Genomic DNA, 14,435 nt, shown 5'->3' on the forward strand with positions numbered 1-14,435 from the left:
AATCAGACTATGTAATGATGATGTTTAGTAGTAGTAGTAGTTGAATTACTAACACTCCTACCAACCAATAAGACTATGTAATGATGATGTTTAGTAGTAGTTGAATTACTAACACTCCTACCAACCAATAAGACTATGTAATGATGATGTTTAGTAGTAGTAGTTGAATTACTAACACTCCTACCAACCAATAAGACTATGTAATGATGATGTTTAGTAGTAGTTGAATTACTAACACTCCTACCAACCAATAAGACTATGTAATGATGATGTTTAGTAGTAGTAGTTGAATTACTAACACTCCTACCAACCAATAAGACTATGTAATGATGATGTTTAGTAGTAGTTGAATTACTAACACTCCTACCAACCAATAAGACTATGTAATGATGATGTTTAGTAGTAGTAGTAGTTGAATTACTAACACTCCTACCAACCAATAAGACTATGTAATGATGATGAGTAGTAGTAGTAGTTGTTGAATTACTAACACTCCTACCAACCAATCAGACTATGTAATGATGATGTGTAGTAGTAGTAGTTGAATTACTAACACTCCTACCAACCAATAAGACTATGTAATGATGATGTTTAGTAGTAGTTGTTGAATTACTAACACTCCTACCAACCAATCAGACTATGTAATGATGATGTTTAGTAGTAGTTGTTGAATTACTAACACTCCTACCAACCAATAAGACTATGTAATGATGATGTTTAGTAGTAGTTGAATTACTAACACTCCTACCAACCAATACGACTATGTAATGATGATGTTTAGTAGTAGTAGTTGAATTACTAACACTCCTACCAACCAATAAGACTATGTAATGATGATGTTTAGTAGTAGTTGAATTACTAACACTCCTACCAACCAATAAGACTATGTAATGATGATGTTTAGTAGTAGTTGAATTACTAACACTCCTACCAACCAATAAGACTATGTAATGATGATGTTTAGTAGTAGTTGTTGAATTACTAACACTCCTACCAACCAATAAGACTATGTAATGATGATGTTTAGTAGTAGTTGTTGAATTACTAACACTCCTACCAACCAATAAGACTATGTAATGATGAAGTTTAGTAGTAGTTGTTGAATTACTAACACTCCTACCAACCAATCAGACTATGTAATGATGATGTTTAGTAGTAGTTGTTGAATTACTAACACTCCTACCAACCAATAAGACTATGTAATGATGATGTTTAGTAGTAGTAGTAGTAGTAGTAGTTGAATTACTAACACTCCTACCAACCAATAAGACTATGTAATGATGATGTTTAGTAGTAGTAGTTGAATTACTAACACTCCTACCAACCAATAAGACTATGTAATGATGATGTTTAGTAGTAGTTGAATTACTAACACTCCTACCAACCAATAAGACTATGTAATGATGATGTTTAGTAGTAGTTGAATTACTAACACTCCTACCAACCAATAAGACTATGTAATGATGATGTTTAGTAGTAGTTGTTGAATTACTAACACTCCTACCAACCAATAAGACTATGTAATGATGATGTTTAGTAGTAGTAGTTGAATTACTAACACTCCTACCAACCAATAAGACTATGTAATGATGATGTTTAGTAGTAGTTGAATTACTAACACTCCTACCAACCAATAAGACTATGTAATGATGATGTTTAGTAGTAGTAGTTGAATTACTAACACTCCTACCAACCAATAAGACTATGTAATGATGATGTTTAGTAGTAGTAGTAGTTGAATTACTAACACTCCTACCAACCAATAAGACTATGTAATGATGATGTTTAGTAGTAGTAGTAGTTGAATTACTAACACTCCTACCAACCAATAAGACTATGTAATGATGATGTTTAGTAGTAGTAGTAGTTGAATTACTAACACTCCTACCAACCAATAAGACTATGTAATGATGATGTTTAGTAGTAGTAGTTGAATTACTAACACTCCTACCAACCAATAAGACTATGTAATGATGATGTTTAGTAGTAGTAGTAGTAAGACTATGTAATGAATTACTAACACTCCTACCAACCAATAAGACTATGTAATGATGATGTTTAGTAGTAGTAGTTGAATTACTAACACTCCTACCAACCAATAAGACTATGTAATGATGATGTTTAGTAGTAGTAGTAGTTGAATTACTAACACTCCTACCAACCAATAAGACTATGTAATGATGATGTTTAGTAGTAGTAGTTGAATTACTAACACTCCTACCAACCAATAAGACCAATTGAATTGATGTTTAGTAGTAGTTGAGTTGAATTACTAACACTCCTACCAACCAATAAGACTATGTAATGATGATGTTTAGTAGTAGTAGTAGTTGAATTACTAACACTCCTACCAACCAATAAGACTATGTAATGATGATGTTTAGTAGTAGTAGTTGAATTACTAACACTCCTACCAACCAATAAGACTATGTAATGATGATGTTTAGTAGTAGTAGTTGAATTACTAACACTCCTACCAACCAATAAGACTATGTAATGATGATGTTTAGTAGTAGTAGTAGTTGAATTACTAACACTCCTACCAACCAATAAGACTATGTAATGATGATGTTTAGTAGTAGTAGTTGAATTACTAACACTCCTACCAACCAATCAGACTATGTAATGATGATGTTTAGTAGTAGTAGTAGTTGAATTACTAACACTCCTACCAACCAATAAGACTATGTAATGATGATGTTTAGTAGTAGTAGTAGTTGAATTACTAACACTCCTACCAACCAATAAGACTATGTAATGATGATGTTTAGTAGTAGTAGTAGTTGAATTACTAACACTCCTACCAACCAATAAGACTATGTAATGATGATGTTTAGTAGTAGTAGTTGAATTACTAACACTCCTACCAACCAATAAGACTATGTAATGATGATGTTTAGTAGTAGTAGTAGTTGAATTACTAACACTCCTACCAACCAATAAGACTATGTAATGATGATGTTTAGTAGTAGTAGTAGTTGAATTACTAACACTCCTACCAACCAATAAGACTATGTAATGATGATGTTTAGTAGTAGTAGTTGAATTACTAACACTCCTACCAACCAATAAGACTATGTAATGATGATGTTTAGTAGTAGTAGTAGTTGAATTACTAACACTCCTACCAACCAATAAGACTATGTAATGATGATGTTTAGTAGTAGTTGAATTACTAACACTCCTACCAACCAATAAGACTATGTAATGATGATGTTTAGTAGTAGTAGTAGTTGAATTACTAACACTCCTACCAACCAATAAGACTATGTAATGATGATGTTTAGTAGTAGTAGTAGAATTACTAACACTCCTACCAACCAATAAGACTATGTAATGATGATGTTTAGTAGTAGTTGAATTACTAACACTCCTACCAACCAATAAGACTATGTAATGATGATGTTTAGTAGTAGTAGTAGTTGAATTACTAACACTCCTACCAACCAATAAGACTATGTAATGATGATGTTTAGTAGTAGTAGTAGTTGAATTACTAACACTCCTACCAACCAATAAGACTATGTAATGATGATGTTTAGTAGTAGTAGTGAATTACTAACACTCCTACCAACCAATAAGACTATGTAATGATGATGTTTAGTAGTAGTAGTAGTTGAATTACTAACACTCCTACCAACCAATAAGACTATGTAATGATGATGTTTAGTAGTAGTAGTAGTGAATTACTAACACTCCTACCAACCAATAAGACTATGTAATGATGATGTTTAGTAGTAGTAGAATTACTAACACTCCTACCAACCAATAAGACTATGTAATGATGATGTTTAGTAGTAGTAGTAGTTGAATTACTAACACTCCTACCAACCAATAAGACTATGTAATGATGATGTTTAGTAGTAGTAGTGAATTACTAACACTCCTACCAACCAATAAGACTATGTAATGATGATGTTTAGTAGTAGTTGAATTACTAACACTCCTACCAACCAATAAGACTATGTAATGATGATGTTTAGTAGTAGTAGTTGAATTACTAACACTCCTACCAACCAATAAGACTATGTAATGATGATGTTTAGTAGTAGTAGTTGAATTACTAACACTCCTACCAACCAATAAGACTATGTAATGATGATGTTTAGTATGATGTTTAGTAGTAGTAGTAGTTGAATTACTAACACTCCTACCAACCAATAAGACTATGTAATGATGATGTTTAGTAGTAGTAGTTGAATTACTAACACTCCTACCAACCAATAAGACTATGTAATGATGATGTTTAGTAGTAGTAGTTGAATTACTAACACTCCTACCAACCAATAAGACTATGTAATGATGATGTTTAGTAGTAGTAGTAGTTGAATTACTAACACTCCTACCAACCAATAAGACTATGTAATGATGATGTTTAGTAGTAGTAGTAGTTGAATTACTAACACTCCTACCAACCAATAAGACTATGTAATGATGATGTTTAGTAGTAGTTGAATTACTAACACTCCTACCAACCAATCAGACTATGTAATGATGATGTTTAGTAGTAGTAGTAGTTGAATTACTAACACTCCTACCAACCAATAAGACTATGTAATGATGATGTTTAGTAGTAGTAGTAGTTGAATTACTAACACTCCTACCAACCAATAAGACTATGTAATGATGATGTTTAGTAGTAGTAGTTGAATTACTAACACTCCTACCAACCAATAAGACTATGTAATGATGATGTTTAGTAGTAGTTGTTGAATTACTAACACTCCTACCAACCAATAAGACTATGTAATGATGATGTTTAGTAGTAGTTGTTGAATTACTAACACTCCTACCAACCAATAAGACTATGTAATGATGATGTTTAGTAGTAGTAGTAGTTGAATTACTAACACTCCTACCAACCAATAAGACTATGTAATGATGATGTTTAGTAGTAGTAGTAGTTGAATTACTAACACTCCTACCAACCAATAAGACTATGTAATGATGATGTTTAGTAGTAGTTGTTGAATTACTAACACTCCTACCAACCAATAAGACTATGTAATGATGATGTTTAGTAGTAGTAGTTGAATTACTAACACTCCTACCAACCAATAAGACTATGTAATGATGATGTTTAGTAGTAGTAGTAGTTGAATTACTAACACTCCTACCAACCAATAAGACTATGTAATGATGATGTTTAGTAGTAGTAGTAGTTGAATTACTAACACTCCTACCAACCAATCAGACTATGTAATGATGATGTTTAGTAGTAGTAGTAGTTGAATTACTAACACTCCTACCAACCAATAAGACTATGTAATGATGATGTTTAGTAGTAGTTGAATTACTAACACTCCTACCAACCAATAAGACTATGTAATGATGATGTTTAGTAGTAGTAGTAGTTGAATTACTAACACTCCTACCAACCAATAAGACTATGTAATGATGATGTGTAGTAGTAGTAGTTGAATTACTAACACTCCTACCAACCAATAAGACTATGTAATAATGATGTTTAGTAGTAGTAGTTGAATTACTAACACTCCTACCAACCAATAAGACTATGTAATGATGATGTTTAGTAGTAGTAGTAGTTGAATTACTAACACTCCTACCAACCAATAAGACTATGTAATGATGATGTTTAGTAGTAGTAGTAGTTGAATTACTAACACTCCTACCAACAGGGATGGAAATGGCCAAGAACCTCAAGATACAATATTGTCACAATACGATATATACTGAGATTCTCAGGACACTCTGGATTCTATACGTATCGTGATTCTATACATAGTGATTCTATACGCATTGTGATTCTCAGGATTCTATATGTATTGTGATTCTCAGGATTCTATACGTATCGTGATTCTATACAGAGTGATTCTATACGCATTGTGATTCTCAGGATTCTATACGCATTGTGATTCTCAGGATTCTATACGTATTGTGATTCTCAGGATTCTATATGTATTGTGATTCTCGGGATTCTATATGTATTGTGATTCTCAGGATTCTATATGTATTGTGATTCTCAGGATTCTATGTGTATTGTGATTCTCAGGATTCTATGTGTATTGTGATTCTCAGGATTCTATGTGTATTGTGATTCTCAGGATTCTATATGTATTGTGATTCTCAGGATTCTATATGTATTGTGATTCTCAGGATTCTATATGTATTGTGATTCTCAGGATTCTATATGTATTGTGATTCTCAGGATTCTATATGTATTGTGATTCTCAGGATTCTATATGTATTGTGATTCTCAGGATTCTATATGATTCTCAGGATTCTATATGTATTCTCAGGATGATTCTCAGGATTCTATATGTATTGTGATTCTCAGGATTCTATATGTATTGTGATTCTCAGGATTCTATATGTATTGTGATTCTATAGGTATCAGGATTCTATATGTATTGTGATATTCTATATGTATTGTGATTCTCAGGATTCTATATGTATTGTGATTCTCAGGATTCTATATGTATTGTGATTCTCTATATGATTATTGTGATTCTATATATGTATTGTGATTCTCAGGATTCTATACTCTTGGATTCTATATGTATTGTGATTCTCAGGATTCTATGTATGTGATTGTGATTCTCAGGATTCTATACGTATTGTGATACTCAGGATTCTATATGTATTGTGATTGTCAGGATTCTATATGTATTGTGATTCTCAGGATTCTATATGTATTGTGATTCTCAGGATTCTATATGTATTGTGATTGTCAGGATTCTATATGTATTGTGATTGTCAGGATTCTATATGTATTGTGATTCAACACTGGGATTTTATTGCGATTCGATGTTCCAAACATATTGCTCACCATATGTCTGCAGCAGAAAGACAAGAATGAGCCAAGTGTTGATCAGTCATGGAAATAAAAGTGCTGAAAACTAATTGACTCCCAACGTAAAAAGAAGATGAAGAACAAGCTATGAAGGAAAAACTAATATTAGGATACTGTCAAAACGTTAGGATACATCTTAAAAATATGTAACTGCATATGTCCCGTCCCCCCATCACTATCTAATGATTATGTGTAGTAGTCGTTTACTCATTAGCCTGACATAAATACTCCTACCAACCTTTAAGACAGGTTTGAATCCAGAGCCCATTCAGAGGGGTTTGGTTCAAATACAGAAGACTCGTTTTTTTGGAATGCATTCAGTTGTGCAACTGACTAGGTCTCCCCCTTTCCCTAATGATGATGTTTAGTCCTAGTAGGTTGTTCATTAGTCTAGAACACACACACACAGGCTGCTAGCTTACAGCTGGACTTACATGTTTGTCTGTTGTGGTGCAGGCTTGGTCTAGTCCAGAGGGAGTGTCATCTCTCAGAATGGAGAGGTAGAGTAGTGACCTGGAGGGGGGCAGGAGAGAGGGGCCAGTCTTCCTTTGGTTGGTTGGTTGACGAGAGGGGTGGAGTAGTGACCTGGAGGGGGGGCAGGAGAGAGTGGCTAGACTTCCTTTGGTTTGTTGGTTGACGAGGGGGGTAGAGGTGGTCTGAGAGAGAGCGAGCGAGCGATAGAGAGAAATGTAGAAGGACAAGCAATCACAACACTGGTGGAGAGAGAGAGAAACAGAGACCGACCAGTCTTCGGTTGTTTGGTTGGTTGACGAGGGGAGTAGAGGGGGTCTGAGAGAGAGAGAAAGAGAGAGAAACAGATGTAGAAGGACAAGGAATCACAACACTGGTGGAGAGAGAAACAGAGACCAACCAGTCTTCGGTTGGTTGACGAGTGGAGTAGAGGGGTCTGAGAGAGAGCTGTAGAAGGACAAGGAATCACAACACTGGTGGGGGGGGTATAGAGAAGAGAAGGGTTGTAGTGTGACTGTACGTCAGCCGTGTGTGTGGTGTGTCTAGAAGGCGTAGTGTACGGTGCATTTTGGAAAGTATTCAGACCCCTTGTCTTTTCCACATTTTGTTACAGCCTTATTCTAAAATGTATTAAATAAATAAATAAAAATCCTCTGCAATCTACACACTATACCTCATAATGACAGAAGCAAACAGGTTTTTAGACAATTTGTATAAAATAAAATACAGAAATACCTTATTTACATAAGTAGTCAAACCCTTTGCTATGAGACTCAAAATTGAGCTCAGGTTTCCATTGATTGTCCTGTGGTAAATTCCATTGATTGGACATGATTTGGAAAGGCACACAACTGTTTATATAAAGATCCCACAGCTGACAGTGCATGTCAGAGCAGAAACCAAGCCACGAGGTCGAAGGAATTGTCCATAGAACTCAGAGACAGATTATGTCGGGGCACAGATCTGGGGAAGAGTACCAAAATTTCTGCATTTCTGCAGCATGTAAGATGTTTGGAACCACCAAGACTCCCCTAGAGCCCGGCCAAACTGAGCAATCAGGGGAGAAGGGCCTTGGTCAGCGAGGTGACCAAGAACCCGATGGTCACTCTAACAGAGCTCCTGAGTTCCTCTGTGGAGATGGGAGAACCTTCTAGAAGGACAACCATCTCTGCAGCATCCTACCAGTCAGGCCTTTATGGTAGAGTGGCCAGATAGAAGCTACTCCTTAGTAAAATACTCATGACAGCCCGCTTGGAGTTTGCCAAAAGGCACCCAAAGAACTATCAGACCATTAGAAACAAGATTCTCTGGTCTGATGAAACCAAGATTGAACTCTTTGGCGTGAATGCCAAGGGTCACGTCTTGAGGAAACCTGGCACCATCCCTATGGTGAAGCATGGCGGTGGCAGCATCATGCTGTGGGGATGTTTTTCAGCGGCAGGGACTGGGAGACTAGTGAGGATCGAGGGAAAGATGAACGGAGAAAGTACAGAGAAATCCTTGATGAGAACCTGCTCCATAGCACTCAGGACCTCAGACTGGGGCGAACGACCCAAAGCACACAGCCAAGACAACGTCGGAGTGGCTTTGGGACACGTCTCTGAATGTCCTTGAGTAACCCAGCCAGAGCCCAGACTTGAACCCGATCGAACATCTCTGTAGAGACCTGAAAATAAATGTCCAGTGACGCTCCCCATCCAACCTGACAGAGCTTGAGAATATCTGCAGAGAAGAATGTGAGAAACTCCCCAAATACAGATGTGCCAAACTTGTAGAGTCATACCCAAGAAGACTAGAGGCTGTAATCGCTGCCAAAGGAGCTTCAACAAAGTACTGAGTAAAAGGTCTGAATAATGTGATATTTCGTTTTTTTTTAATCAATTTGCTAACATTTCTAAAAAAAACTGTTTTTGCTTTGTCATTATGAGGTATTGTGTGTAGATTGACAAGGAGAAAAAAATATTTAATCAGTTTTAGGAAAAGGCTGTAACGTAACAAAATGTGGAAAAAGTCAAGGGGTCTGAATACTTTCTGACTGCACTGTATGTTTGCATAGGCAAAGACAAGATGCGGAGCGTCTGTCTGTCGTGATGAAACCGTGAAAACAAGTAGTCATGTCTCCATGTGACTAACAATCATTGTAAATGAGAGCCTTTGTCTAAGTCTCTACCCACAGCAGAGAGACAGACAGGGTAAAGCAGGGGAGTCAAACTCATTCCATGGAGAGCCTTGTGTCTGATGGTTTTTCTTCTTTTTCTTTCAATTAAGACCAAAACAACCAGGTGAGGGAGAGTTCCTTACTAATCAGTGACCTTAATTCATCAATCAAGTACAAGGGAGGAGCAAAAACCCCACAGACACTCGGCCCTCCGTGGAATGACTGACACCTGTGGAGTAAAGCATGATGTTTTACTGCTTATGTTATTGGAGGAACACACACACACACACACACACACGATAATTGACAACAACGAACCCAACACTGTCAAAACAATGGAACCCAATCTCACAGCAAGTGGGTCATTTTAGCTACGCACATTTCTCCAGACCATATATGCCTCTCTACCTTCAAATAACATTAACTTTAAAGAGTTTTAACTAGCTAGATAACCAATAGTCTGATTAATCAGGCTGTAATACACAAGTAATTGGTATAGCTAGACAGCCTTAGACATTATCTAGTCTGATTAATCAGGCTGTAATACACAAGTAATTGGTATAGCTAGACAGCCATAGACATTATCTAGTCTAAGAGCGTCTGCTAAATGACTTAAATGTAATGTAAATGTAGTCTGATTAATCAGGCTGTAATACACAAGTAATTGGTATAGCTAGACAGCCTTAGACATTATCTAGTCTTATTAATCAGGCTGGAATACACAAGTAATTGGTATAAACAGCCTGCGACATTTGTGTGAAAGACTAAATGTTCTATGAAATTGCATTTAAACTTACTCTACCGTTTGTCTGTGCAGTTGTCCTTCTGCTGCCCGAAATTTGAGACAAAATATCCACAGGAAATAAATGTTTAACTGACTTTTTGGGTTCAGCCTGATTAATCAGACTTGATAATGTCTAAGGCTGTCTAGCTATACCAATTACTTGTATATTCCAGCCTGATTAATCAGACTAGATAATGTCTAAGGCTGTCTAGCTATACCAATTACTTGTATATTCCAGCCTGATTAATCAGACTAGATAATGAAGTGAAAAAAATGATCATGCAAAGTCAAAACATCCTGAATATAAAGTCCAAAATCAACGAGTAAATATAGAAAATGGTGCTTCTTGTCACATACGTCAGCCTTTTATTCAAATAAAACTATTTCTAGAGATGCAATATGCATAGCAGATGATTAGGTTAAGTTGTCTAGGGCAGTGGTTCCCCAACTGTGGAGGGGTCGGCACAGGTTATTTATTTATTTTAGGAACTCAGTCCAGCTTTAAACTTACTCTTGAACATTGTCATCTCTAAATTGGGTAGTACATCATCAGTTCCTCTTGTCTTGTTAGTCATTACAGACCTTAGAGAACTATTTATAACTTGTCAGAAATGTCCAGATCAAGTAGCTCATGTCAGCTAACGTTTTTTTTTATAAAGATCTTTTAGCCCATAGTCATTTTTTGTCACTCAAATATCACATGAATATACATCAGATATGTATAGAATGGCAAGACATGTGCTTTACAACTGCAAAATATTATTTGCACGCCATGACAACATGTTTAGAATTGCAGGAAATAAAATTAAAACCTGCAAAAGTTTGGGACCCCTGGTCGAGAGATACAACAGCAAGTCGTGATCGCTGTCAGCATTTTTCTGACAGCTCCGTACGTAAACACCCTTTCAGAATACAACTTGGACTGTGACGTTATTCTAGAAAAAAACTACGTCGTATTTCACGTGCTTTCAGCGCCACGGAGCGTAAAATACGCCCCAAACCAGGCGTAACTTCTGTCAAGAATACGGCCTACGGGGCTACAAACAAACAACCTAGCTAGCTACTAACGTTAGCCTGCTACCGTCCCCCAACTACCGTGCGCAATGACAACAGGGAGTGCCCATGCCCCTGAAAAACACCGTTAAATGTACCACCAAGGAGCATAGAGAACGAAAACACAAGATGTGCAATAAACTGCAAATCAGGTAACGTAAATACAGAGAATATTCATCTTCCCGTGCGCCCGCACCGGCGACAGGCCTGTGATAAGACAGCCCATGCCCCGCAAGACACCTCGCGCACTGACACCAACCGAATTACTGGACCGAGTGTGGTTCTGAGTGTTTTATCGGATTCCTGAGATTGAATGCCTTCGTTTACCCTACCGGTATCGGTGGAGCGACACCCCAAAACACGTTTATTTACCTTTTTCTGTCGGTTGTCAGCGCGCGCAGGTCTTCCTCACCCCTGAATCCAGAACAAACAGCCCCGTTCGACGTCGGTGACGTCAGACGTAGGGGGAACGTCAGGACGTCATTCGGAGGAATGTCACCTCTCCACGAACGAATCCCCTCTGTCCTCTTCCTACCTCTGTCTCCCGGAACATGCAATACCATGCAATAACTTCAAACACGGAAAATTATTATAGACAAATTCCCAATATACACTGGTCTGCATAAATGGCCATACATAGCATCACAATTAATTGCTATTATCGCGTAACCACACACTCTCAATGGACTGGATTATTTATTGTGATATATATTGTAACAATTGCATAATTTCACCTTCTATAAATCACATAATCTTATAAACTATAGATTCTTAATACTCTTATAATAAACTCATGTTGTGGTAAATTCTACCTTGAAGAAACGCAATTAATTCCACCTATAGTGGAGTGAGCCCTCCACCTAGTGGTCAATTAATCACAAGTATGGTAGTATCAGAGAGGAAAAGGCGAAGTGAGAGGTTTACTCCGCCCGAAATGTATACAAGAAAATAATGCCACGAAGTGAGAAATGTTTGTTTGGAGTGCCGAATTTAGTCAACAAAACATGTAATTGCTCATTTGCTACGTGAGGCTTATTTAATGAAATATAAGTTTGTTAATGGTTAAATTGCTCATGAATTTAAATTTTACCTTTACCTAGGCAAGTCAGTTAAGAACAAATTCTTATTTTCAATGACGGTCTAGGAACAGTGCAAACGACAGATTTGTGGGTCAGCTTGGGGATTCGAACTTGCAACCTTTCGGTTACTAGTCCAATGCTACGCTACCCTGCCGCCCCAGTGAATGCACTGATATGGACGCACATGGCAAAACATTGTTATTGGAGTTGTGCCTGTTGTCATAGCGATAGAACACTCATCATGGATATAAACAGTTTTAGCATTGCCATTGAGGGCTTCCACCATTTTAAAGTAGCCAACTGGGTGGTGATTCCTATGAATTGGGAGCGGTCCGCTAATGAAGAACAAAAAAATAACTACTTCATAATGGAGATGGCCTCAATGGCGCTGCTCATGCCCTCACAGACACTATAGTGGCACAGACACAATGTTGAATCTGCTATCTATCTCTATGGACTGTTGTTCACACATGTTTCTGCCCTGACATTGGCTACGAGGGTTTGGCCAGCAACCAAAATGTCGCTGGTTCGAATCCCAGAGCCGGCAAGGTGGAAAAATCAGCCGTTCTGCCGATGAGCAAGACGGTTAACCCCCAACAACAACTTCTCCCGGGACGTGGATGTCGATTAAGGCAAGTCCCCACACATCTCTGATTCAGAGGGGTTGGGTTAAATGCGGAAGACACATTTCGGTTGAATGCATTCAGTTGTGCAATTGACAAGGTATCCCCCTTTCCCTTCCCACCTGATCTCAACTTCTCCCACCTGTCTTCCATCTTCAAAGCGGTCACTCAAATATCTTGTCAATATAATAGACAATCTTTGGTAGTATCAATCCTCTTTGAGTTCAGGTCTTTTAGATCAAAATTATATTATAGGGACAGGCGGTGTCTGATCCTACACTGAACAAAAATAGAAACGCAACATGTAAATTGTTGGTCCCATGTTTCCTGAGCTGAAATAAAAGATCCCAGAAATGTTCCATAAGCACAAAAAGATAAAATCTCTCAAGTTTTGTGCACAAATTTGTTTACATCCCTGTTAGTGAGCATTTCTCCTTTGCCAAGATAATCCATCCACCTGACAGGTGTGGCATATCAAGAAGCTGATTAAACAGCATGATCATTACACCGGTGCACCTTGTGCTGGGGACAATAAAAAGGCCACTCTCAATGTGCAGTTTTGTGACAACGCCACACATTTCAGTTGAAGGCATTCAGTTGTACAACTGACTTAAGTATCTCCCTTTTTTAATGTCAAAGTTGTAAAAAAGAGCCCCCCATGGTGGTAGTGGGGTTACGGTATGGGCTGGCATAAGCTATGGACAACAAACACAATTGCATTTTATCGACGGAAATTTGAATGCATTGATACCATGATGAGATCCTGTGGTCCATTGTCGTGGCATTCATCCGCTGCCATCACCTCATGTTTCGGTATAATGCAAAGCTCGTGTCGCAAGAATCTGTTCACAGTTCCCGGAAGCTGAGAATGTTCCAAGTCCTTCCGTGGTCTGCATACTCACCAGACATGTCACCCGTTGAGCATGTTTGGGATGCTCTGGATCGACGTGTGCAACAGCGTGTTCCAGTTCCCGCCAATATCCAGCAACTTCGCACAACCATTGAAGAGGAGTGGGACAACACTCATTTACATTTTTACATTTAAGTCATTTAGCAGACGCTCTTATCCAGAGCGACTTACAAACTCCTCAGGCCACAATAAACAGCCTGATCACCTCTATGTGAAGGAGATGTGTTGCGCTGCACGAGGCAAATGGAGGTCACACCAGATACGGACTGGTTTTCTGATCTACAACCCTACCTTTCTTAAGGTATCTGTGACCAACAGATGCATATCTGTATTCCCAGTCATGTGAAATTAATTCGGCCCTAATCTGTGGATTTAGTTAAATTCACTGAAGCAGCCCACTTGCTCCTTTCCTTGAGTTGATTCATGGGCGTCACAGTCAACAAGATTGCATTCTGCAGAATGCAGTGTTACATTAAGACGAGACCTTAAAGTAGCAGAAATAACCATGCCTGCTGTTTCAGTAAAAAGCCACGGGATGGATGG

The 14,435-nt window shown here is 37.7% G+C and overlaps 1 protein-coding gene across 1 annotated transcript in view; it reads right to left on the reverse strand.

Moving 5' to 3' along the window:
• Positions 1–11,821, reverse strand: part of LOC127931973 (bromodomain-containing protein 4-like) — a 103,154-nt gene extending 91,333 nt beyond the window's left edge. The window contains 2 exon segments of the mRNA XM_052526131.1: positions 7,249–7,399; positions 11,653–11,821. The gene's annotated coding sequence lies outside the window, so the exon portion shown is untranslated.
• Between the last annotated feature and the right edge of the window lie 2,614 nt (positions 11,822–14,435).

The sequence above is a fragment of the Oncorhynchus keta genome, chromosome 10, assembly GCF_023373465.1.
Source record: "Oncorhynchus keta strain PuntledgeMale-10-30-2019 chromosome 10, Oket_V2, whole genome shotgun sequence".
NCBI classification, from domain to species: domain Eukaryota; kingdom Metazoa; phylum Chordata; class Actinopteri; order Salmoniformes; family Salmonidae; genus Oncorhynchus; species Oncorhynchus keta.